The 25,982-nt window shown below is 54.6% G+C and overlaps 1 protein-coding gene across 3 annotated transcripts in view; it reads right to left on the reverse strand.

Annotated features, from left to right (window-relative positions):
• ADCY7 (adenylate cyclase 7) overlaps window positions 1-20,376 on the reverse strand; it is a 50,089-nt gene extending 29,713 nt beyond the window's left edge. For 2 of the 3 annotated variants that reach the window (XM_040253461.1, XM_040253463.1), the window contains exon 1: window positions 13,685-14,172. The gene's annotated coding sequence lies outside the window, so the exon portion shown is untranslated. Of the gene's footprint in view, window positions 1-13,684; window positions 14,173-19,707 lie in introns of those variants that run through there. The other variant, XM_040253462.1, reaches the window with a different exon arrangement.
• Between the last annotated feature and the right edge of the window lie 5,606 nt (window positions 20,377-25,982).

The following is a 25,982-nucleotide window of genomic DNA, read 5'->3' on the forward strand; positions in this document are numbered from 1 at the left end:
ACTGAGCCTGTGCTCTGGAGCCCTGGAGACAACTGCTGAGCCCAGGCTCCGCAGCCACTGACGTGGCACATTTAGAGCCCGTGCTCTGCGATGAGAAGCCCACACACTGCCACGAGGAGTAATCCCCTTCCCCAACTAGAGAAAGCCCACATGCAGCAATGAAGGCCAGATGCAGCCAAAAATAAATAAATTTTAAAATTTTTTAATGAAATGAAAAATTCAGTCCCATATAGAGGCCAACTGGAGAAGGTAAATGGCAACAGGAGGTCGCAATCACCCAAATCTATGAAGCGGGCTAGTCACAACAGCAGTGGTACCCAGGTGAGATCCCGGAGGACATGCGAAAACACACATTGCTGGGCTGCAGTCCCAGTACTGTTTCAGCAGGACTAGATGGGGTCTGAGAAGAAATGGGCATTTCTCACATGTTCCCAGGAGATGCTGAAGCTGCTGGTCCACACTTTGAAAACTACTGCCCTACAGGACAAATAACCCACTATTAACCCGTCAGTGACATGAGAGAAAGTGGGGATGTTACATGATAAAATAAATTTCAAAATCTTACAAAAAACAAAAAAAGGTGTTACTTGCTCGGTCATGTCTGACCCTTTGCGACCCCATGGACCTGCCAGGCTCCTCTGTCCACGGAATTCTCCAGGCAAGAATACTGGAGTGGGTTGCCATTCCCTTTTCCAGGGGATCTTCCCGACCCAGGGATCAAACCTGCCTACCCTGCAGGCAGATTCTTTACCAACTAAGCCACCAGAGAAGCCCAAAAGTCTTACAAACCCAATATAGTGGACATTATCTAGACCTTGATTTTTGAAAAACTGCAACTACAGGGACTTCCCTGGTGGTCCAGTGGCCAAGACTGCACACTCCCAATGCGGGGGTCCAGGTTTGTGCCCGGGTCAGGGAACAAGATCCCACATGCTGCAACTAAGACCTGACACAGCCAAATAAATAAAATTTTTTTAAAATGCACAACTACAAAAAGTTGTTTTGAAACAAGTGGTAAAATCTAAATGGGAACTGAGACTTCCCTGGTGGTCCGGTGGTTAAGAATCCACCCACCAAGGCAGGGGACACGGGTTCGATGCCTAGTCTGGGAATATCCCACATGCCACAGAGCAACTAAGCCCAAGCACCACAACTACTGAGCCTGCCAGCCCTAGAGGCCCTGCTCCACAGCAAGAGGAGCCACCGCAATGAGAAGCCTGAGCACTGCAACTAGAGAGAGCCCATGCAGCAAGGAAGACGCAGCGCCCAAATAAATACATGTGAACCGAAGGTGGGACTAGGTTAGTAAATGACACAATTTTTTGAGCATAATAATAGCATGAGAGGAGGGCATGGCAACCCACTCCAATGTTCTTGCCTGGAGAATCCCCGTGGACAGAGGAGCCTGGTGGGCTACAGTCCGTGGGGTCGCAGAGTCAAACACAACTGAATGACTAAGAACAACAACACAATAGCATGATGATCACACAAACATTTTTAAAGGTAAACAAAAGTCAGTCCCTCAGTCATACCAGTCACATTTCAAGCGCTTGTCAGCCACACACAGCTGTGTGGTTATCACACAGGCCAGTGCAGGTATGGAGCCCCTCTGTCATCCAGAAACTTCTCCTGGAAAGCACTGCTCTACTACATGTAGGCCTCTGTTCCATCTCACGGGATTCTGGGGAACAGTAGGAGGGGGGGTCAAGCTCCTTTTTCTGAATGGGCATCTGATTACCCCACTGGCCTTAAGTGAAGCCACATTCTTTCCTCAAAAGTGTCATGGAGCCACGTTTGTCCTAAGTCAGGTGGCCACACGTGTGAAGTCTGTCTGCACGATTTCTTCTGCCCCAGCAGTTCTTGTGTGAAGACCTCACTCACTCGATTACTGGAGCTTTTCAGTGAGTCTTAGACCCGAACACCAGTTTCACTCAGAGCACCGCCCTTGCATTAATATTATGTTAAGTTTCCACCTAAGACTGAATTTTTCTAAAAGGACCCATTGACAAGCTAGCAAGTTCCACTTCATAGAAAACTGAACCTCAGAGAAGAACACAGTGGACCCTTGGTGACAAAGTTGAGAGCAGACCCCAGGCTTGCAATGCTCAGCCCAGAGGGTCTCCCTCTTTCTCCAGCACCATTCACATCTTTACTCATTAGTTCATTCCCAAAAGGCTTGCTAATCATGCCTATGGCACACCAGGCCCACTTCTCTCCCCTAGGGCTCCCAGTCTCCAGGGAGAGAAAGTTACCCAAAAACGTGCAATCCCTAGATGCAGCCACTGGAGCCTGGGGCGGCTGCCATGCTCTCAACAGGAATCTTGGGTCAAGGGAACAGACCAGGAGTCCAGGCCCCCAACATCATCCCAGCCTGCCTCAGGGACAGGAGCCAGGACAAGGCGGGTGGCAGAGGGCAGGGAGGCAGTCAGACGCGGGAAGGCTCAGGGCAATCACAAGAGCTCCAGATGGCCACTGGTGCAAGCTGCAAAGGAACGTCAGTCCAGGGACTCCAAAGATAGAACAGCAGTGCACCCAGAATCTCAGTGTCTAAGTGAAGACCCCCAGTGAGCACCAGCTGCCTTGAGTAACCTGGGGCCACCTTGAATCAGGACCCACTTGAGGCATCATTCCATCTGGGAACTCCTGTTCCTCAAATCCTAGGTACAAAACAGAAAAACCACATACTTGTAGGCAGAGGAAGGGGCTCTTTGCCAGAGGTCCAGACCCCTGTGCTCCTCCTAGGCCCAGGCAGGTGTCCACAAGCCTTGGCAACCACCTCTATAACCCAAGCAACCCTGAGGGGGTTGAGCCAGGGCTGCCAAAGTGTTCAAAGTGCCTGGACAAGCTACAAATCTGATTTCTACATGAAATACCAGTCTTCAAATGTTGATGGCTAATTTTTAAAATTTGTGTGGTATCAATAGCCAAAAGTGACAAAACAACCCAAACATGGAAACAATCTAAAAATGCGTCAACAGATGAATAAAGAAGATGCTGTACATACATACAATGGATACTACTCAGCCAAAACAAAAAGAATGAAATAATATCATTTGCAGCAACACAGATGCAGCTAGAGATGATTCCACTGAGTGAAGTCAAAAAGAGGAAGACAAATGCCATATGACGTCACTTACACGTGCAATCTAAAATATGACGCAAACAAACTTATCCACAAAACAGACTCAGAGACATGGAGAACACACCTGTGGTTGCCCAGGAGGCAGGGGGAGGGAGAGGGGGGCACTGGGAGTTTGGGGTTACTAGATGCAAGCTATCATATTTAGAATAAACAAACAACAAGGTCCTACTGGATAGCACAGGAAGCTATATCTCCTGGGGTAAACCATAATAGAAAATAATATTTTAAAAAGAATGTCTATATGTGTATAACCGAGTCACTCTGGTGTACAGCAGAGGTTGGCACAACACTGTAAATCAACTGTAGTTCAGTAAAAAAAAAAAATTCTAAAATTCACGCAGCACAGCCCACGCGTTTGCCACCTCTAAATCGACACTCACTGATCTTTGTTCCAGCACAGGCATGTTTGAGTACTGACCAGCCCTGCGCCGAAGGAGTCACTGAGCAAGATGGGGTGCCTGCCCCGAGAAGCCCCCTCTCCAGGGCACGTGAAACAACTGCAACAGCGCCACACCAGGCGCCCGCACGCACATCTCCACTCTCACCCTTGTAACCTGTCAGGCAAAGCCGAGCCCAGAGAGGCTGAGCGGTGCCTAAAATCACACAGCTGGAGCTGGTGGGCAGAAGGGCTGGGACTCAAGCCCGGGGCTGCCAGCTCCCAAACCAGGACCCCTTGGCCCAGCCTCATGGTTTCAGTCAACAGGGAAAGGCTTCCCTACAGAGCTCCTTCCAGAAGCAGCAGCTCCCAGGGACTGAACCAGCTGCCAAAACTATTCACAACACTGACTGTCTCTGTGAATGGGTGCCAACCCCAGGGCACCAGGACTGCCAGGCTAAGAAACCCAAACTCCAAGGGGCCAAGGCCACTCTCCACCGCTGCTCCATCCCCCCGGGGGGCAGCCCCAGAACAGACTGCGGGTGGCCAGGATGTGCACAAGTGTACCCCCACCCACATGTGCGTGTACTCACACACACACACACACAGACACACACACACACACACACACACACACACACACACATGGCCTTTCACCCCCAACGCCAACCTGCCCTTCCAGGCACACAAAGCCTGGCTGAGCCAGGCAGGGAGAGGGAGGGATTAGCTGAAAGAATCCTCGGAAACTCAGGCCCAGTAAACACTTCTTTTGGGGATCTAATTAGGCCACCTCCTGGGCAACAGCAGGCGGGCAAGAAGGTGGACAACGGGCAGCATGGGCATGGGGACTGGCCCCACCCAGGGATGCCATCCAGCCTTTGGAACAAACGGAGCAGTGCAAGGCCAGGCTGGGAGGAAGGGCTAAGGTACCACCTCCCACAGACAAGCCAGCACCAATGGGTATCTCTATAGGCCATGCATGCATGCTAAGTTGCTTAAGTTGTGTCTGACTCTTTGAGAGCCCATGGACTGTAGCCCGCCAGGCTCCTCTGTCCATGGGATTTTCCAGGCAAGAATACTGGAGTGGGTTGTCATGCCCTCTTCCAGGGGCTCCACAGGCCAGCTCCTCCCCAAAATGAGACCCAGAGGCCTCTCTGTCGGGGCAGATTTCAAGGCTCTTCTGCCAGTGCCAGCTCAGTTGGCAACTCGGGGGCCCCTCTGAGCCCCTGGATGAACTCCTGCCACATCTCCAACAAGCATTTCTGCAACCTCAGCTTGCAGGCCTTGTGACGGGAAGCTCATCCCCTCTCGGGGCAGTTTCTCCAGCACCGGCGCTACTCTGGCTGTAAGTCTGACCTTAGGTCAAGCCAGGCCCAGCCCACCCTGCCTCCGCACTCCCTCACCCCCATCCCCCGGAGCCTGTGTGAACTCCACGAACACCCAGAGCAGAGACCTTGAGGCCCCGTTACCTGGAGGCGCTGGAGTCCCAGGCTCCCCTCGCTGTCACTCCCACCTCACAGCAACGCTCACAAAGGAGGGGGAGGCCCCAAGGGTCCAGTGGGAAGGTGTTTCCTGCTTCTGCTAGGTGCGGTCCTCTCCCCCGCCCCAGCCCTCAGTCCAGGGGGCACGTGACCCAGGTCTGGCTCATCAGCACAGTCTCTCCCAAGCCCCAGCGACTGGTTTAAGGATGGTGTGTGCATGCGTGCTAAGTCGTTTCAGTCATGTCTGACTCTGTGTGACCCCATGGACTGCTCTAGGCTCCTCTGTCCATGGGTTTCTCCAGGCATGAATACTGGAGTGGGTTGCCATGCCCCCTCCAGGGGATCTTCCCGAGCCAGGGCTCAAACCCACATCTCTTACGTCTCCTGCACTGGCAGGTGGGTTCTTTACCACTAGCGCCACCTGGGATGGATGTGGGACCAAGCCCAGTGAGAGTCCTCGTCGGGACTTCTGCTGGCCCATGAGGGAAAGATGCTCGCTTTGCCAGTGGCCTGAGCTGGCAGCCAAGGGAGCCACATGGTGACAGATGTGGCAAGGAAGCCCACATGGAGAACTGGAGTGAGATGGAGCCCTGCATACAGCCCCGGGGCCCCGGATCCAGCTCTGTCAGAGGCGCAAGCGACCCCAAGATGCTGACTCACAAGGCACAATCAATGCCCCGCTATGGCTGATGCCAGAGTGAGCTTCAGGCACTTGCAACCAAGAGTCCCAAGGTCCATGCTAGGCCTCCTGCCCCAATGTGCTGTGTCTGGAAAGCCCTCATGGCCCCTTGAGGATCCAAGCCAAGAAAAGTTGGTTCAGAGGTGGGAGGAGGCCCCTGAGACACAACCAGTCCCAGCTGAGACCTCCTCTGGGGAACCCTCCCCACCCCAACCTGGGTCTTATACCTTGGCCACTAGGTCCCTGACTGACCGGAGCAGCAGGGGGCCCAAGGCTGCAAGAGGCAGGGTACTCCCTGCTTCTTCTCCAGTGCCCTCCAGAGACTCCTGTGCAAGAGGAGTTAGGGAGCCCAGGGATATGCTTAGGCAGAAAGTGATAGCTGGGGAATCAAGCTTGCTGCCCCAAGCGGCCCTGGTGGGCTCCGCGCTCCCTGCGTCCCCAGGGCCTATGACTGAGCGGGACAGACCATCAGAGAATCTACTGGGTGCTCACTGTGTACCCAGCGCTGTCTGAATCCACATGCCTGCCCTGTAGGTGAGACTCCTGTGTCTCTTTTATGGATGTGGGAACTGAGCACAGAGAGATTCAGTTACTTGCCTGAGGTCACACAGCTAGTAAAAGAGAGCTGGGATTTGAATACAGGCCATCCAGGGTCCTGCCCATCTCCCTCGCAGTACTGACATCCGCAGAACCCAGAACATCTCCAAATGCCAACCCCTTCCAGCCCTCCCCGTTTTCAAGGCTCCAGAGAGAGGGTGGGGGGCAAAGTGGACTCTATCAAAGTACCTCCCTCTGCCTTCCAGGGGCAAGATCAGGCAGCCATGCCAGGGAGCGTCCTCATAGCCAGCAAGATCAGGAGGGCCTCATCCTCCAGGAAGCCCTCTGAGCTACCCTCACACACCGTATTCTCCCTTCCCTGCAACCAAAACAGGACTGGGGTCTTCCTGTCAAATACTAATGGGCAGGGGTCCACATTCCTCAGCTAGAGGAGCTTGGAAGGAGGGCGCTAGGACCTCAGATTATGACTGCAGGAACTGGCCCTCTGGGTGCTCAGGAAACCCTTCCCCAGCAGAACTGGCTGATCTCGCAGCCCCCTCCCAGCCCTACCACACCCCTGGGGGAGTACTAGCCCACCCCAGCTTTCACAGACACAGACAGGATACCCACTTCCTCACCCAAGCAGCACTGGCAGGAACCCAGCCCGGCTTCCTCTGGCCCTGCCCTGGCAGGCCCCATTGCTGCGCAGGGCCTGGTGGCCCCAGAAAGGGGAAGTGGGGCCTTGGGGTGTGAAGCGGGGCAGGCAGGCAGGCCTAAGGAGAGGAGAGGCCCCACTTGGGCCTCTTGGACCGGTCCCTGCACCCACGCTCTGCCCATGTGACCATACTGTGGCAGGCGGGAGCCCCCCAGCCCAGCGCCCCCCAGCCCAGCGCCAGGTGACTGGCAGACTTTCTGATCACATTAATGTCCCCTCCCTCAGGAGAGCCAGAGCTCTGTGAGGGGAAGGCAGTAGCCGCTCTGCCCGGCCCAGCACAAAGAGGCACCCTCTCCAAGCCATAGCTCATGCTGGAGCCCAACCTCCCTCTGCCTACTGTTTTCTCCCGGCACTTGTCCCTGTCAAGTTCTTCCAAGACATCTCTCAAACATCCCCGCACTGCCTCACCAAACTGATGTGGGATTTGAGTCCATGTCCTGCAGCTGGGCCCTGGCAGGTGCTTGTGGGACAAACAAACGGATGAGCCAAACTGAGCCTGGCAGAAAGCTGGCAGAAAGCAGGCAAGGTGGCTTCGGTGGGGGCTGGCACTAAGGCATAAGATGGTGAAAGCAGGCAAAAAGGCCTCTCGCAGAACAGGCAGCACCTGCCGCGCCACACCTTCGCCAGGTGATCTGCGCCTGGGAGGGAGGAGGCCTGGGTTCAAGTGCCAGCTCTGTGTCTTTGGCCATGTGAGTGGCAGAGGCTCTCAGGCTCCACGCCTGTGTTCTCACCAGTAAGCTGATGGCCAAGGTAGGGGGAGAGTGAGGCACGGGTCCTCGTGGCCAACAGGCCAAGTTAGCAAGGACAAAACAGCACATGTGCCCAGAAGCAAGCTCAGGTCCTAGAGCTGAGAAAGCCCAGCCATTAGTCCCCACAAGAGAGACCAAGGTGCAAAGGGGGCAGAGTCCCTAACAACCCTCTACCTGACCTCCGCACCTCCCAGTGACCGCCTGCAGTGCCACCAGGCAGCGGCAGGAGCCAAAAGCCCCAACAGCGTAAGTCCCCAGCCAGCCCTGCCCCCCAAGACCCGCAGGCGGACTCCAACCCAGCCTCCAGGGAGCGGAGGCGGCCACTCAGTCCTGGGGTCCAGACACCGGAGTCCCAGTCCCCTGGCTCTGCCGACATGCTCTGTGACCCTTACCCGATCTGGGCCATGGTTCTCCCTCTTGCAAAGGAAGTACTTAAGTCAGATCTCAGAGGCCCAACAAAAAGAAGTGTTGTCACTTGGCCCCAGAGGGCTAATCCTAGGGGTGGGGTTGGGAATTGTTCTTTGTTCCTGAAATCTGCCCTTCTGCTTCTCCATGGATTAGGCATGACCTAGTCAATCTCTAAAACACAAACACCCCCAAGGTTCCAGCCGCCAGGGATAATAAATCTGGTCTGCTATCTCCTGCACCAATTCTAATGAGGGTTAGGGACTGCCTGGAAAGAGTCCATCTATTCATTCACTCATCTTGACAGAGATTTGCGCACTCAGGGCTTCAGCAGATGTGCACCAACACCTTCTGTGTGCCAGCACCCAGGCGAGAGGCCAAGAGCAGACTCGGCTCCAGGCCCAAGTTTTCAGAAGGCAGAGACTTCAGTGCCCCCTCCCCCTAGGTGTGCAAAGGGCTCTGCACATAGTGGGTGTTCAGGCAGCAGTGTTGACTGACTGACTACTCAACCAGGCTGTCATATCGGAAAGAACAGCTGTATTTTCTCCGCACTCTTGCCTGAAATTCCACCATTAGTGATTCATTCCTTTCAGCCCTACCTTTACTAGGCTCCCCCTTTAGAACACTTTCATGCCCATGTTTCATTCCTGTTCCCTTTCCCCTTGATAAGGAAGAACAGAAAGGGGAAGTCTAGCTGGCCTTCAGAGACCTCATGTGGTGCTAGTCCTGCCCAAGAAGTCAGAACAGTGTGCATCCCATGACCCACCCAGTGGGTCCACTGGTAATGGTGGATTTAACCCAGAGTAGCCACTGTTCTGGAGACGGCAAGAAAGATTTAGGTTTAAGTCTTAACTCCTGCACTGCTAGTTGCCTGTTTAACAAGTTAGCAAAACCCAGAGGAGGGAGAGAAAGCTTGAGTCATCATTTATACTAGGATGATTTCCAAAGAGCAAGAAACAATGAAAGAATTCTCAAATAAGGCTGCAATGACTAAGTCCTTTCTAACCCGACATGAAACCTAAAAGTCATAATGAAAAGACTGATAAATTCATTACAATTAAAATTTGTTTTCTATATAGTAAAAGCTATCAAAAGCAAAATCAAAAGATGAGCAAAAGATTATGGAGACATTTGCAATTTTTATCCCAAGGAGCTAATCTCCCTTATATGTAAAGAGTTCCTACAAATCAAAAAGAACAATATCCTAACAGAAAAATGGGAGGAGAGTATGAACAGAAAGTTCACAGGACAATCTAAATCTCTCAAACATTTGCAAAGAAACTGACTTCACCCATAAGAAGAGAAATGAAAATTTAAAATACTATGGAAAACCATCTACTTGGCAAAGATCAAAGCATTTCACAAATCTGTGTTGGCCAGCCTGGGAGGAAGCAGACTTCACCCTGGCAGGCATCAGATTCAGCACCACCTCTGGGGTGGGCATTTTAGTCATACCTCACTGAATGACTAATGTACACACACACCTTTTGACCTGGCAAACCTACTTCAAGTAATTTATCCTAAAAACACTTTCACATGTGTAAAATTTGACTTATACACAAGATTATTCCTTGCAGCATTATTTGTAAGTAGGAGAGACTGAAAACAATGTGTGTATCAGTCTGGAGAAGATAAATCACAATACGTTCTTATGGTAGAATACTATGAGCTGTCAAAAAGATACAGCAACTTGAACCGTACCATGGCAGGGAATCCTGTGAAAAATCCACACGGGGAAGGTCACGCCTGGAATGGATTAGGACTGAGCCAGGACACAGAAACGCCAAAACTGCTGCTTTAACAGAGTGAATAAACTTTCTCATTTTCAGCTTCTATTTCTATGGTTATAATATAGCTTGTGTAATTTTTAAAGTTTTCAATAGAAAAAGACAAGATCTATCGTATACACAGTACCTATCGTTAACAATACTGCACTGAATACTTAATTTTCAACACAGTAGATTTTGTGTGCACCGCACTCCAGTACTCTTGCCTGGAAACTCCAATGGGCGGAGGAGCCTGGTAGGCTGCAGTCCGTGGGGTCACTAAGAGTAGGGCACGACTGAGCAACTTCACTTTCACTTTTCACTTCCATGCTTTGGAGAAGGAAATGGCAACCCACCCCAGTGTTCTTGCCTGGAGAATCCCAGGGACGGCGGAGCCTGATGGGCTGCCATCTGTGAGGTCGCATAGAGTCGGACACAACTGAAGCGACTTAGCAGTAGCAGCAGCAGCATAAAAATAATAATGATAAATTAAAAGTGGGAAGGAAACTTTGGGCTATGAGGGACAGGCACACAACAAAGATTGTAGTGATGGTTTCGTGGGTGTATACCTATCTCCAAACTTATCAAGTAGTACACAATTAAAATGCACAGCTTTTTGTATGTCACCCATACCTCAATAAAGAGGTTTTCATAAATACATAAAGTGAAAAATCAAGGAGAAACTCAAAGGCTGAAGTGACACTCTAAATATATTAACATAGATGTGTTCCTGGCACGTTTGTTAGAGTGGGTGTATATGTGTGTGTGCACAGATATATAGATACGTATGTGAATACCCCAAACATAAATGTATGTGTTAGTCGCTCAGTCATGTCCGACTCTTTGCGACCCCATGGGGTGTTGCCTGCCAGGCTCCTCTTGCCATGTGATTTTCCAAACATTAAATAGAGTGTATAAATCAAAGAGCTTCCCAAGTGGCTCAGTGGCAAAGGATCCACCTGCCAGTGCAGAAGATGGAGAGATGCAGGTTCAATCCCTGGGTCAAGAAGATCCCCTGGAGGAGGAAATGGCAACCCCCGCCAGTATTCTTGCTTGGGAAATCCCATGGACAGAGGAGCCTGGCTGGTACATTTCATGAAGTTTCAAAGAAATGGATACAACGAGCGACTGAGTATACACACTCACAAACAAAATAAGAAAAACAGACAAACGAACCCCAGGTTCCTCACGTCTAAGTTGCACGACCCTGAAAAAGTTACCTATCCTTTTTGAGCTGCAGTTTCCTCGTTTGAAAAAAAATGGGGGAATAACGTTCTGAATGCCCAGCACGCTGCGGGGATTCAGTGGAGGCGATGCAGGCAGGGCATGGGGGCGGTGCCTGGCACAGCATGCCCAAGTCAAGAGGACCGCTCTAGTGAGAAAGGGCCCCGAGGGCCAGAGGCGGCCCGGGCGCGGTCACAGCACTGACAGGGTCAGCACTGACGAGGCCAGAGAGCTCTCTCTGGAAGTGGCCCGGCCTCTGGTGCGGACAGAGCAGCGCCAGCCCCTCTGGGCTGCTTTCTGGGGCACGAGCAGGGTCACCCTCACAGAGGCTGACTCTCTAAGCGGTGCCTTGCTGGGCTCGAGAGAGCACCTGTCCACTGGGTCAAGGAAGGTGGGCCCGAGCCAGAGAGAGCCTCCAGGCAGCATCAGGTCCTCACCCCCAAGGCCTCTCGGGCTGCGGAGAGGAGAGAAAGCACAATACCCCTCCCTCAAGGCATGCTCTGCACACCCCGAACCCGAGGGGGAGACAGAGGGCAGGAAACCAGCCCATGGGCGTCCCTGACCCGTCAGCCTCTGAGCACCTGCTGCCAACAGGCGAAGTCCCTGCCTCCTGACCCCCGGGGTGGGTTAGGGGTGCTCTCACTCTACTTTCAGCCAGGGGAACCAACTCTGCAATCTCAAGCTACTTGTCCAAAGCCTCCTAGCTGGGATGTGAACTCTGAGCTGCCCACTCCAAGGCCCAGGCTCCTTCTGAACCCCACGTGGGCATCTTCTGATGTGTGCTCTGTCCAACCGCAAGGCCGTGAAAGGCACACACACAGAGCCATGCACACGGAGCCGCGCACGCGGGGCCACATACAGCCCAGTCCCTAGTCACAGGCAGCACTGGCCTTACCATTCTCTTCTTTCTCTAAAGATACCCAAGACTTAGTTGCTCAGTCATGTCTGACTCTTGCGATCCTATGGACTGTAGCCCACCAGGCTCCTCTGCCCACAGGATTTCCCAGGTAGGAATATTGGAGTGGGTTGCCATGCCCTTCCTTCTCCAGGGGATCTTCCCAACCCAGGGATCAAACCTGGGTCTCCCACATTGTAGGCAGACTCTTTGCCAACTGAGCCACCAGGGAAGACCCAGAATCTGCCTGCAATGTGGGAGACCCAGTTTCGATCCCTGGGTCAGGAAGATCCCCTGGAGAAGGGCATGGCTACCCACTCCAGCATGCTTGCCTGGAGAATTCCATGAACAGAGGAGCTTGGTGGGCTACAGTCTATGGGGTCGCAAAGTCTGACATGACTGAGCAACCATCACTTTCACTTTCAAAGATACGCTGTACACATTAGTGGATTAAAGATTCTGAGAAGCACTGTAAGAAAGCAAAGCTGCTGAATTAATAAACACGGCTAAACACTTGCCAGTCTTCTTGGTTCATGAGGCTCTTTTCTCATTAAATCTCTAATGAATCCTCTTTGGGAAATGCTGACTCCAACAACATCTCAACTCAGGGACCTTCCCCCAAGAAGCATCATGAACAGAGGTCACTGTCCGCCCCTTTCCTGACAGCCTGGGAGCTCCCTGAGGCTGGGGCCCAGCTCCCCCACCACCACCTGACCCTGGGCTGGGTTAGATGGGCAAATGGGACCAGCCCTGAGTCTGATCTTCAGGGTAGGGTGCGGGGAAGATGGGAGGAGACCCTGTGCTCAGGCAGTCTTCAGCTGGGGAAACAATCCGCCCTGGGGACGAGAAAGTGGAAGAGAACACTAACCAACCAGGAGAGACCCTCCTGTCCTACTTCCTGCCTCTCCCGTGCCTTGCTTCAAAGTGCCCCTGCCTCAGTCTCCCCACCTGCTGCAAGCAAAGCAGTGCAAGGGACACAGACCTAAGGAGCTCTGCCTCTAAGCCCTCTCTGGGCCTGATTCCTCCCAGGGCAGGAAAGGGCCCCAGGGCCTGCGAAGTCCCTCCTCGCTCAGGTGACCAGAAAAGTTAGCTGCAGAGAGGTGAGCGGGACAGGCAGATGGAGAGGCACCCCCACACAGAACTCAGCAGGCCCTGCGGGGCTCACAGCCTCCTCTTGCACCCACGGAGCCCAGCGAGGCATCGTTGCTGAGTCCGGCTCCCGAAGCCACTGCCCAGAGACCCCCACCAGAGAGCCCAGCCCTCACCCAAGGTGCCGAGACCCCCCTTCCTCGAGGCTTCCTGAGAATGGTGCAAGGTCAAGGGGGCACATCATGGGGGAGAAGGGGGAGGGCTGCCTGGTGAAAGCCCAGCCCGGAGCCCGGAAGAGCCCTTCTGTAAGGGAAGCAGCTACAGCCGACCTCCTCCACACCCCCTGAAACCACAGCCCGGCTTCCGGAGCCGCAAACACAGGGGCTCGGGAGCCCCTCCCCACGGCTCTCCCCCGAGCTCAAGCGCCCCCATTCCTAGCCCACCGCTTCCCTTCACAGACTGGTCTTCCAGAGCCAGGCTCCCCTGGGCACTGGCAGTCGCCGTGATGGAGCCTAAGTCCACGGCAGCCACATGCCCCCCTAGACCCAAGCCTCCCCTGGGATCTTCCCCAAGGCCTCCCCTCACCTGTCTACCACCCCACGGACAATGAGCTCCATGCTACTCACCCCTGCCCAACACGGTCCTCCAGTGCTTCCTGAGGCCCTCTTTGTGGCTGTGAGATTTGACTTTTTTCGGTTCCCCAAACAAGCCCCACCCTTCTGTCTCCAGGCTCAGGCAGCCTAAGAGCGCTGCCTACCTCTCCACCCCCTAACTCCCTCTGCCTGGCAAACTCCTGCACACCCCGCAGAGCCAGGCTGAGTGGCCACCTCCTCCAGGAGGGCTGCCCAATCTGGACTCAGAGCCTGTGCGTCCCACCACAGCACAGAAATCCTGGCCTGTCAATGCCTCTCCCAAGGCCGGTGTCTGGCCACACACTGCTCCGCTCTCAGGACCCAACACTGCCTGGCACACAGAGGATACTCACACCCCAAACTCACAAACTGAGTCAAAAACAGCCTGCCCTGAACTGCGGAGCCTGGGCCTCAAGCCTGGTGTCACTGGTCCTGTCTGCATGAGCTTTGGCGGGTCACCTGCCTCTCAGGTCTCCTAATTCTCACCTGAGCGATGGGAACAAATACATTCCCTGGCTCCCCGGCCTGTTCTGGCAGTGAAATGACCTAATGGCTATGAAAACTTCTTATAATATCCAGAATCTTCTCACGGGGAAGGGGGCTGACCTTGTGGTGCTGTTTCTACCTCAGCCCAAGGCCTGTGTGCTGCCACCCAACGGGTGCTCACTGGGCTCCTGCTCACACCAGGTACCAGGTGAGGTGCTTGCTGGAGCTACAACAAACACGATGGGTGCAGGGTCCCTGTGAGCCCCTGCTGCGGGGAGGGGAGAGACTAGATGCGGGCCACATAAGCCCCTCGAGGCGAAGAAATGCCAGGGTGGGCGAGGGCAATTGTGAACCCAGGAAAGCCTAGTGGTCGAGAGCACAAGCTCTGAGACCCAACAAGCAAGAACCCCAGCTCCACATCAGAGGGGCTGGGTGACCGAGACACATTAATTAACCTCTCTGGGCCTCGGTTTCCTCATCTGCAGGATGGACGTGTGATGGTACCTAAGGCCTAGGGGCCTGACCCAAGAGGCTGGCACCCAGTGAGTGCCATTACTTGGGGCCACCCCAGACAGCTCCACACAGAAGGGGTGGGCCGGAGAAACTGATGTCACTCCCACTCCATCATCTCCAGCCCAGAAGAGAGAGAGAGAGAGAGGTGGGCCTTGCGGGGCAGGAACACAGCTGAGGACCAGGGTGCCGGCGACAAAGACCTCACAGCAAAACCTCACTTGCTGTCAGCCCCCAAAAGGCAGCTCCTGTCTTCTCTCACTCCCCTGCCAGAAAGCAGACTGGCAGAGAGATCCCAGGGTGCCAGCCCCTGACCCAGGACTGCCTGGGAGGCGCCGAGGCACCCCTTCCCCAGGGAACCTGGGCAGCGGCTCCAGGGAGTCTGGGTGTTTCAAAACAAGATGCTTCCCCATTAGGCCAGGGCCCCATTAAAGTAATGCCTCCAGCCAACTTCAAAGAGCTCCTCCTCCCAGAGCCAGATGGGGGCTTGAAGGAGACGCTGAGGAGTAGGGCTCGGGGAGCAGGAATGGGCAGACCGGGGGTTCCCTGGCCCGCACAGCAGGGAGGTGGATGGGAGGCAGAGTCAATCTGACTGCTGCAGAGATGGGGAGACTGAGGCAGGAAGAGGGGCTGGCCAGCCCAAAGCCACAGCTCCCCGCTGAGTGTGGCCAGGGGAAACGTGCCTCCAGCACAGCTCTGACCGGGGAAGCACACCAGGGTCTGGGCCTGTTTCCCCACTGGTGTAGGGAGGGGGCCACACCCCAGGATCCTAGCCCTCTCCCCGCTCGGCCACCCAGTGACGGCAGGAGCCCCAGACCCAAGTCGGCTGCACCTGAGGTGGTGAACTAAACCACTTTCAAGGGCAAGGAGGCTCGGATCCTGAAGACAGAGCCCTTCACCCAGTACTCTGGGTCCCAAAGATGGGGGGTGGCACCGCTGCCTGCATCTCCCCTGGGGGCCTCCTGATGCCTGAAAGCCAGGTCTGCTTCGCTGCTCCCCACCCACAAGTGGCACGAGTTCCCCCTGGGTCACAGGCACCCCCCCTCCATCAGTCCCCCAGCCCAGCTCAGCAGAAAGCGAGAGGAGGCAGGCCTGGAGGCCAGGATCCCGTCTGAGGACCAGGGTACCCGCAACGAAGGGCTCAGTTTGTGTTTTTCCATCAGTCACGGCTGCAGGTAACTTCCTTCGTGGTCCAGGGGGGTGGGCAGACAGAGGCACAAAGAGGAGCAGGGAGCAAGGGGGTGGGGGCTCCTGGTGGCCCCGTCTTCTCCTGACCTCAAGGACTCCTGAAGTGGGAAGGGGTGACACAAGGTATGAGAAGGGGGCTGAAGTGGGGAAGCACTCTGGGCAGAGGAGGCTGCAGCTGCTGCCCATGTCAGGGGCAGGCCCAGAGTTTAGCAGACAGAACCAGAGGTGGGGGCAAGGATTTGGGGGGCGGGGAAGGGTGAAAGCCAGGGGAAGGGGTTTGAACGCAAACGGGACAGGAGGAATTGATCCATCTGTGTGTTAGGGGAATGCAGGAACCCCACAGGCCTCGTCTCCAGGCTCAAGATCAGCTGTCCCAGCCCCGCTTCACCCAGGGTGGGCTCAGTCTAGCCCCCAGCACAGCACTCTGCTCAGAAAACACCGATGAAGCAAGACCATCAAAGAGATCAGCAGACGGAGGGAGAAAGGGCGACCCTGGGCACCACGGGGAGAAGGGTCGCCAGAGAGGCGACTTTCACCCATCTTTTGGTGAAAAGGTGACTTTTCACAAAGGGGGCTCGTTCAGCCCGCCCCGCCCCACCCTGAGGCCCTGTCCTTCTAGAGGCGCAGTGGGTGGGGACGTGGGGAAAGGGGCACGTGGGGAGCAGAGGTGCTGCGGCCCCGCAGGCCTGCGTGGGCACTGGGCGAGGCCCCGGCCGTGGCGGAGCCCCTTGCGAAATCCGTGGGCCATGGCAGGCTGAGCCGGATGCTGATGGCTGTCAGGGGGGCACCAGGCCACCCTCTTTGGAAGGTGATGGCAGGAGGAACCACACGTGGGTGAGTGAAGACTCCATAAGTGAGCCTGGGCTGGGAGGGCGGGGGCAGAGCTGCTGGGTCCCTCAGGCAGAGGAAGGGGGCTAGCCACTGCCGGGAACATCGAGGCCTGAGTTTGCTGGTCTCGGATGCCTGGGAAGCATTTTTCAGGCCTTTAAGTTTACCAGCAACCTGCCTGGGTGCTGCCATTTTACAGAGGAGAAAACTGAGAACCCAGAGACTGTGACTACCCCAAGGGCTACAGGCAGGCCCCTCAGCAGTACCCTTCAGCCGGCCCTGCCCAGCCTCCCCTCCCCTCCCGGGTTCCCTTCTCCAAGGATGCCCACCCTCCCACCTAAGGCAGGACGGGGGGAGAGAGCCCCAAACACAGCTGCACGACAGTAACAACAACAAACACTTTCACATGGGCAGCGGCTTCTCCGTGCCGGCCACGCCATGCACACCCCTTCCTTTAATTCTACAACTACCCAGCACGTTGGGTACCATGTGTGACCCATTTCACAGATGCAAGAAACTAGCTCAATCCCCTGCTCATCTTGTACACTGCCAGGAGAAGGCGGAGGGGGTACTGAACTCAAGCCTTAATCCAGCTCTGCCTGGAGGCAGGGGGCTGGACCCGATGGCCTCCAGAAGACCCTGCTTCTCTGGTTGCTGTTCCGATACCAAGGCCTCACTCACCAAGCCAAACTACCTCCCAGCTCTTGGCTACTGAGGTCTTTTAAAGGAAAGGAAACGCCATTGGCACTTCCTACTCATCCCTAGACCCGACCCCACCAAAGGCTGGACGTGGCCACACTAACTCAGAGACCCTGCCTGGGGGAACCCCTCTGCCGGCTTCCTCAGAGACCCTGAACGTTCCCAGCCGAGTTAAGCACTGACTTCAGCCTAGACAATGAGATGTGGATAGCTGCCTTCAGCTCACTAGAAATGTGCCCACGGCAGGAGGAGAGAGGTGAGGGACAGGCCCGGCCACCCCTTGATGACCCAGCAATGCTGGGATGGCAAGTCATGGAAAATGCCAAGGGCTGGGTCACGCACCTCCCCACGGAGGCAGGACGCCGGCGCGTGTCCAGGAACGCAGGCCCCGCTGAGGCGAGAGCCCTGACTCAACCCCGGCCACCCCGAGGTGGGGGCAGACAAGACCCTCCGCCAGGAAGGCTCGGCCCCACCAGCCCTCCAAAGCCACCCAGAGCCTGTTCGGCCGCGCTCCCCCACCAGCCCCTCCAAAGACGAGGCGCAGCATCCCGACCCCCACGCCAGGCCTCAAACGTGGCGGCTCACCCTGAAGGCAGCGCACGCCAACGGATGCCCCGAGGACCGACTCCCTGTGTGACCCAGGGCAAGACCTCGGGCTTCCCCGCCACAAACGGGGGGCAGACGACACTACCACACCGGTCGGTGGGGGCTGGAGGGGGTGGGTAGGCAGGGAATGGGTTAAGCCAACAATCACAAACTGTAAAAGGGGCGCACGTCCCCGAAGCAACATCAAGTCGGGCCTCTGCCTCCTCTGGAAAAGCACCTTTGGCTTTTTGCAAGCCCATTTTTGCCCCCAAACCCCACCCCCACTGCACCAGCCCCCATCCCCAAAGGGCCCACAGGAAGCCTGCCTGTCCCCAGACCCACTCCTGGCAATGAGGCCCCACGACTGCCCTTCACCCCCTACCTCACCCCTGGGAAAATGGTCGCCAGCAAACAGTCAGTTGTTTTCAGCGAATTACCCCTGGAGACTCCCCCACGAAGTTCACACCTTCCCCGCTGAGGGCAGACAGCACAACCTGAGAGTCCTCCTCCCCCACAGCTGGAGCCACAGGAAAACTCCAGGAAGCCCAGGGCCCGTCTGGAGGGGGAGGCCCGCAGCCGGGTCAGAAACCAGGGCGCTCAGATGAGCCTTCCAGACCCCGCACCCCTGGACGCCCACACTTCCTGTGCAGCCAACCCCGCTGCACTTCCTCTTAAGTCTCCCCGTTTCATTTCTGTGTCTTCTTTAGCCCTGTCCAAGCCAAAAATACATGCATGAAGTAACAGATCCTATTTACAGATTTTTTTTTTTCCTGAAACACATTAAAACGAATACCTACATTTTAAGCACGTTCATCCACATGGCTAAAAGCAGCTGAGGAGCAGGGTCCCCTAACCTTAGAAATGGTGGTCTAGTCACCCCTCACGTATCTGCAGCAGAGAGAGCCGGTGACAGCCCATGGTCACACAGCTATTGCAGGCAAAGCCAGTCTGGGCTGCGGCCGTCCATCCAGCCCTTGGGGCCAGGGGGTCTGTCTCCTAGAGGTCCAGCCCAGGCCTCCGCTTTCTTTCCCCCTCCCTATCCCATCCCTCAAGGGCTGGCCAGGGGGCGGAAGCCCGCAGGGCCCGCTGTCCTAACCCCCATGTGATGACAGGGACAAGAGCCGCTTGCTTTGCCCTGTGTCTGTGTTTGGATGAATGGGCAGAAAGATCCAGAAGGACCCACTCCCCATGGTCCATACTGCTCGTCCCAGAGCTCTGGGCTGAGAGGACTTGGAGGGAGAGAGAGACTGTTCCATCCATTTTCTTGAGGCATCTTGGTTGTCTCTTGGGCACGCATCACTTTCAGAGCGTGGTTTTGGTTTATTTCTGTTTTTTTTTTTTTTAATCTAACAAAATAAATTCAATTGCTCTTCCCCCATTCACTTTTACTTTCACTGAGAAAAGTAAAGTGTACTTGTATATGTACAACTGCAACCTTGAAAAGAAAGGTGGACACCTGAGAGTCTGTGGGTCACGGCAGTCTAGGTGGGCCGAGCCAAATGACCGCCACCACAGTCGTAACAGCAGCTTCTTGTCAGGCTGAGACAAGTCAGTGACCTTGTCCAGGAGCCCCCACACCTGGCTATCCAAGGCCTCCCCTACCGCCAGTCCAGATCGTGTCCACCCATGCCCTGGCCAGGCCTGCCTGGTGGGGAGGGGTGCTGCCCAGGGGCCCCAGGCTTCTAGGACAGATGGCGCCCCATCCCCTCTGCCCTCTTTACCTGGCTTTCCTCCAGGGGGCCCCCAGCAGCTGGGCCAGGGTCAGAGCCCACTCAGAGTTGACCGTCGCCTGCCCCTCCTTGGCCAGCATCCAGACTCACACACGTGAAGGCTCCTTCCACCGGCTACCTAATGAGAGTGACTCACATCTGGACCCACAACTTCCTGCTCTGGCGGTGGGAGCAGCAGAAAGGCTAATGTTGAGCCCTCAGCTCAGCCCCTCTCCCAGCCACAGCAAGAGCCCTCGACAGGAGTCGGGGGGGGGGGGGGGGGGGGAGCCGTCAGGCCAGGCTCTCGGCTCCAATGACCTCATGGAAATTGGAAGCTTTAAACTGGAACAATTTTCATAAAGTAAAAATAAAACAAGCACCCAAAGCCTGCATTAGAAGTCTGGTGATGCTGGCTGGAGGCAGGGGGCGAGTGGCACCTTAATGAGCAATTAAGAGGCGACAGAAGCCTGCCAGGGAGCCTCTTCCTGGCTCCGCCTCTCACACAGGGCCCTGAGCCTCAGTTTCCTCACCCACACAGCGAGGGGGCCTCATCCCTCTCTGAGAGGTCAAAGGTCTCCAGTCTGGCTTGCCACCTCTTCATCTCACAGCTGCCCCCCGCCCCGTCCTGGGGCCAGGCCAGGGGCCGAGGTTAAGGCCCCGGGTTGAAATCCCTATTCCAAAGAGCCCCCAGAAAACCCCAGCACCCCTGCGTCCCTGGAAGCCACTCATCAGGCTCCAGTTTCCCCTTCCACTTCAGGCCTCAGCTTCCCTTCTGGAATGGTGGGGTGCTCAGCGGTGAGGCGGGAGATAGGAAGGGAGCAGGGTGCAGAGACGGCCCCAGACAGAGGGGGAAGCACCTCCTGGTCTGCAGGGAGTCCCCTGAGCATGTGATACGGGGACCTGGGGTCATTTTCTACCTTGTATCCTGACAGTAAGCCCTATTGTTCAGTAACAAAGAAGGGTGTGCTAAATCGCGGCAGTCGTGTCTGACTCTTTGCAACCTCATGGACTGCAGCCCGCCAGGTTCCCCTGTCCAGGGGATTCTCTGGGCAAGAACACTGGAGTGGGCTGCCATTTCCTCCTCCAGACAAGAGAATGGAGCCCAGTTTCCCAGCCTCGCCCTCCCCAGGTCTCCCCTCCAGCTCCTTCCTCTTCCCTGTCGGCCTGCTGCACCCTGACCCGTCACTGGGCACTTGGCACCCCACCCTCACACCAACTGCGAGGTCCCAGGAGGCAGGGCCTGGGGTCAGCATTTAAACACTGTGTGCTGGGCACCACGCCCAGCCTCAGGAGGAGGTCCTGCTATCATGCCCATTCTGTAGAGAGAAAACTGAGACTCAGAGAGGCTACTCACTTGCTCAAGCACACATAGCTGAAGAAAAAAAAAAGAAACAACGGGAAGAGCCAGAACTGAATCTCAGGTCTGTCTGACTCTATAGCTGGTGCTTTCAATCACTGACATCGTGACCCTCCCCAGGGGCAATGAACAAACGGCTTCCCTGGAGACAGGCTGCTCCTGCTGGAGAAACTCCCCCCAGGGAGGGGCAGCTGTGGCCTTCCTCAGCCTCAGGCAGGGAAGGCTGGCTTTCCTTCACTCAAGGTGCCAGGTGCACAGCACAACCCGTCCCTCCCCTCACTCCGCAACACCCCCCCCTCCCTGTGGGCAGGACCCTTCTCGGGTGCTGGGGACGCAAGCGTGACTTGGACACACCCCCTGCCAGGCCCACCGATGACAAGGCCCAAAGATCTGGGAGGGGCATCCTTGAAGGCGAGCTACACGGTCCAGAGCTCAGGGGAGAGAGACCTCACCCACCTAGAGGAAGAGGCCCACGAGAGGGTGCCTTAGGCCAGGGAGATGGCCCAGTCAGTGCCTGGCTGCTGCGTGGGAGCCACCAGTCCACACACAAGAGAGTGGCGAAGCCGTGAAACGGTGGGCAAGGCAGAGTAGAACTGCAGCAAGAACAAGGCAGACACGGGTGGCAGCCAGCCAAGAGACAAATAACGCCGAGCCAGCGCTGAGCAAATAGTTTGGCCCCAGTTGACAAACCCAGATGTCAAGCCCTTCCCCCTAGGGAAGAAACCCCACAGCACCCCAGGCAGATGTCTGGGAGGGAGTGCGGACAAGGAAACCATCCATACGAGAGCTACCACACCCCAGAGGAGCCCTGAGAAGGGTCCAAGCAATCAGGCTGGTGATTCACTCTCATGACAGTCCTTTGTCCCATGAATATGGGATGAAGAGGCTGAGAGCTCTGCAATCAAGAGTCCCCATCGAGTGACCTTGGCCCAGTTGCATTACCTTGGCCCATCGTAAAGTCAGGGTGACATCATCCAATGCCTTGGGAGGCTGTGAGGGTTAAGTGAGAAATGTGTGTAGGGTACACAGTAAGTGCTCAATGATAGCCGAAGATAAGGAAGGCCAGACAGAGGGTGTTCTCCAGATCCTGGCTCTATTGCATGCCTGCCCTGGTCAGAGACTTTCCATGGCTTCTCAGTGTCTCCTGAGTCAAATCCTGGCTCCTCCACTTGACCCACTCCCATGCCTGGCCCAAGTCATCTCTGCAGCCTGATCTCCCGTGACCCCACGATCCAGCTGCCTCACCCCACCATGCCCTGGCTCAGGCCTTCCTGCCACTTGGGATGGTTAAAATGCTACTCATCCTGCCAAGACAAGGACAAATGCCACCTTTCCGGAAGCAATGTCCCATCTTCACCTCCTCTAGACCACAGGGCTCTCCTTAGAGGATACACACTGTCATATTCCTTCCGTAGCTTCCACTTCCAGTAACAGCTCCCTGTTCCTATGGGTAGTCAGCCCTTTGGGGGGGTTGGGGGGGCTCCTGGTCAGTGTCCACTGGGGAATGGGCAGGTGACTCAAAATGCTCAATTCTGGGACTTTTGTCGGAACTCAATGGGGAAAAAAAATAAAAGATGCTCTCATTTCACTAGGCTGGGAGAATAAGAGCTGGAAGCTGCTGGGGCTACAGCGGTAGGCAGCCCCAGTGACCCTTGCCTCCTGATGTCCATGCCCTTGTATGGTGCCCTCCCACATCACCTGGGTGACCAACAAAATGCCGTAGACATCACATGCTTGTCTTCCGAAGTTATGAAAGATACTGTGGCTTCCACCTTGCTCCTCCTTGGATTACTCACTCTAGGGGAAGCCAGCCAGCATGTCATGAGGACATTCGGGCAGTCCTGAGGTGAGAACTGAGGCCTCCTTCCCACAGCCACCATCGACCTGCCACCCACACGTCTGAGCCACCACGGAAGCGCGCCCTCCAGCCCCTGTCAAGACTGGACTGATGCGCTGTCACCGCAGCACCCTACCTGATCGGGCTTTCCTTCACTCGAGGTGCCAGAGGGGCCACCTCTTCTCTTCCAGCAGACCATCCCCCCCCACCAAGCACCAGGCACTCAAGAGGCCTTTGTACATTTCTGCCAAACTGATCTGCCCCCAGAGTCTTCTAACAAGAATGCAGAGCAGAGAAACAGAGCCCACTCTCTGTGCAGACAGCAGTGCTCACTTGGCCTGGAGGACGGAGCAGTCTGGCCCAGTACTGGCATCAGGCCTCTGAGCTGCCCCTCCTTCAGGCCCTCAGCTCTTCCACGCTCTGGGCCAGGGGGACCAAAGTGAGATCTCCAAAGAGACAGCCTCGCTGAGGCAGGCACAAGCTTGTGTCACTCACCCTCCTCCGAGATGGACTTTTCACACTGCTGAGTTGGGGCCCGAGGGGGTTGCATTCCAGTGCAGCGACTCACCTCCAGCGCCTCTACCTTCATCTCTTCTGGGTCGACTACAGGCTCAGAGATGTGCTAAGATCCCTTCCCTGCTCAGGCGGGAAACATATGGAGATGCTCTGGCTCACTCCTTCACTTATATCCTCCAAGTTACAAGATGGAACAAGAGCCTTCACTCCTAATCAGCGGTGGTCCTAAGGGGCTACTTGGGGTGAACTACCAAACCACTCCAAAAAACACATGTGCTAAGAAGTAAACAGCATCTTTGTTCCCAAAGTCAGCTCCCTTAGCCACTGTCCCGCCTGTGCAGAGGTCTAAACAGCTGCTGCTTGTCCCAGGCCCAATACGAGACAAAGAAAGATGAACAACCCTGCATCCTGTGGGTGGCACAGCCTACCAGAAGGCAGGGGGCTGGCTCCCATGACCACCTCTGGCCCCAGCCTCTGCCAGGCCTCTGGGACAGGACTTTGGACAAGGAAAGGGGTAGGCCCGGTCACAGGGTGTTGAGCAACTGCAGAGACTCCTAAAAGAACAGATGTGAAAGCAACTGCCCTGCCAACCAAAAGTCCTTATTTCCTTTGAAAAACTCGGCAGCTGGGCTATACCCGTGGCTGCCTGTCCTTCCCCACACCCTGCCTGGTGTGAACCACTGAGGGACAAAGAGAAAGACCACAGATCTGTAGTCCCTCCCTATAGATCCTGGGGAGGAAGTTATGGAGATGCCACAAGGTGAAAACAGACCCGTGTGTAAAGTTCCACCTTTCATTTAACAGTATCACAGATGTACATACATGTGTGTGTATGTGTGTGTGTGTGTATATATATATATATATATATTTTTTTTTTTTTTTCCCCACACAAGAAAGTCTGAAAAAATATACTCCAAATCTTAGGAGTTATCATTAGGTGATAAAATTCAGCATAATTTTAATTTCATACTTTTCTTGTTTATGCCTGTTTTCCAATTTTCTCTAATAAAAGTATACTACCCATGTAACTAAAAGATTAATAGGGAAAAGCAACTACTGTGGAAAAGAAGCAGGAATAAGGAAAAACAATGGCCTGAGACTGGAAGTTCTTCACTTACTCAGCACCACTTGTAACCAGGTGAAAATGAAAGGTTTTTATGATAATGAGAAGTCCTACTATCTCAAAGCCACTGAAGATAACAGAAAGAGATTATCCCAGACAATGCAAGCTTCCCAGCAGAAGTTTCCAACCTCCTCTCCAAAGTGCTTTTGCGGTAGCAGCAGGGCGGGGTGGGTGTGTGCTGTGAGAAGTCGCTCAGTCCTTTCGGACTCTTTGCGACCCCGTGGACTGTAGCCCTCCAGGTTCCTCCATCCATGGGATTCTCCAGGCAAGAACATTGGAGTGGGTTGCCATTTCCTACTCCAGGGGTGGGGGTAGTTGAAGCTAAAGTAGATCAAGGCTAGAGAAACAACTACCAATTTATAGGAGGTTTGGTGGATAAAAAATGTGTTGATCATTATGAAGTGAAGTCACTCACTCGTGTCTGACTCTTTGCGACCCCATGGACTGTAGCCTACCAGGCTCCTCTGTCCATGGGATTTTCCAGGCAAGAGTACTGGAGTGGATTGCCATTTCCTTCTCCAGGGGATCTTCCCGACCCAGGGATCGAACCCAGGTCTCCCACATTGTAGACAGACGCTTTACTGTCTGAGCTACAAAAGCAGAACATCTGGCCCAAGAGAAACAATGAATGAATATCAATACTACCGACTAAAGAAGACTTGAGAAAGATACCAACCCATTAAAGATATCCCATTACGTAGACCTCATTTGAATTCTGATTTTAAAAACTAAATTTTTTTTAAATTTTATTTTTGACCTGTATGAAACAATTGAAATCTGAACACAATACACTGACTGGATAGCTATAATTTTAAAGAATATTGCTAAGTTTTAGATGTGGAGATAATTCTTTTTTTTTTCTTCTTTTTTTCACTCCTTCTCTTTCAGGAATATAAACAAGAATACTTCCTCAGAATTGCAGGCTCAGTTCCAGATCACCGCAATAAACAAATATGTCAACAAGGTGAGTCACACACATTTTTGGGTTTCCCAGTGCATATAAATGTTATGTTTACACAAGACAGTAGCCTGTTAAGTGTGGAACAGCATTATATCTAAGAAACGTACATACCTTAATTTTAAAATACGTTATTGCTAAAAAATGCAAGCCATCATCTGACAAGACAAGGTGGCCACAAGCCTTCAATTTGTTTAAAAAAAAAGAAAAAAGAAAGAAAAACACACACAGAGAATTTACCTACAAAGCACAATAAAAGGAGGCATGGTTGTACTACCATCTCCACAGATGAAGTGCCATGAGGCCTGGAAGGGGGAAGCGTGTGGGAGCAGAGATGACTCCAGGGTGGCCCAGGGCTGGAAGCTTCTAGGGGCTGAGTATGTGTGGGCAGGCATGCCATTCTGTCTTCCTTCATGGGTGTGTAGTTTCTCCATAATGAAATGCTAAAACACAGTCACTGTCAGAGCTCTGGCATCTGCTCTCTCATCTGAGTGTC

The sequence above is a fragment of the Oryx dammah genome, unplaced genomic scaffold, assembly GCF_014754425.2.
Source record: "Oryx dammah isolate SB20612 unplaced genomic scaffold, SCBI_Odam_1.1 HiC_scaffold_13, whole genome shotgun sequence".
Taxonomy (NCBI): domain Eukaryota; kingdom Metazoa; phylum Chordata; class Mammalia; order Artiodactyla; family Bovidae; genus Oryx; species Oryx dammah.